Genomic DNA, 1,057 nt, shown 5'->3' on the forward strand with positions numbered 1-1,057 from the left:
ATACCCCCCCCCCCCATGGCCTCCATTAAAATTCCCTCCGCTTTTTCTCCTCTCGCCTTCTCTCTTCATCTCACGTCGATCATCATGATATGCATCTTTATACATGGAAGCGGTTCCTCAATACCTCCAGTGATTGCCAATTAATTTAATAAGGCCAACATTTCCCCTCTTCTTCTTTTTTTATTCGCTTTTTCCTCCCTCCCCTTTCCAACAGCGACCACTTTCGCCATGTGTCATAATTTAGCGGTCAGTTGACGCTTTTATTTCCGGGTGGAAGACAGAGACTGAGCGTTTTCGAGTAGTTTGGTCTTGTGGTTATTTGCTCAACGAAAAAAAAAGAGAAAAAAGTGGAATGTAATGAGAGAATAATAATGAATACATTTGTAAAAAAAAAAGGTTCTTTGCACACGCTATCTAATGATCTTTCAGAAAAGGGTAAAGTTTTTTTTTTTTATATATATAATTTCTTGTTTGTAATTTACTCCTTTCCTCCTCCCTCCTCCTTCACCCTCCCTCCTCCTCCTTCATTCCCTTCTCATTCTCATTCCCTCCTTCCTTTCACCCCCTCTATTCCCCCTCCTTCCTTTCACCCCCTCTATTCCCCCTCCTTCCATTTTCTCTCCCCCCCCCCTCATCAAGTACAGGAAACTAGGGATAACTATTATTTCCTTCTCCTTTATTTTTCTTACGTATATTTTTTTCTTATCCTTTTACACATATATTTAATCGGAACAGTGGCTAGAAAACCCTAATTATCCTGCCAGGGGAAAATGAATGACCTATGTTTTTATTCTATCTTATTTTTTTGCCTTTTTTCTCTCTTTTCTATTTCTTCCTTTTTCTATCCTGCGCTGGCTGTCAATTTAATGCAGTGATCCATCATCGGTATATTTCTATAATATATGTAATCAAGTTGATTGCTCGAACTATAGGAAGGTAGCTGTTCACCCTTTGACCATATATAAGTTTTTTTTTTCTAATCTTTCTTTCTTTGTCTTTTCTGAATTATTATTACAATTTTTTTCGCTGTATGGTCAGACCTTGTAACATGCATGTA

This window comes from Penaeus monodon, chromosome 31 (genome assembly GCF_015228065.2).
Source record: "Penaeus monodon isolate SGIC_2016 chromosome 31, NSTDA_Pmon_1, whole genome shotgun sequence".
Lineage (NCBI taxonomy): Eukaryota > Metazoa > Arthropoda > Malacostraca > Decapoda > Penaeidae > Penaeus > Penaeus monodon.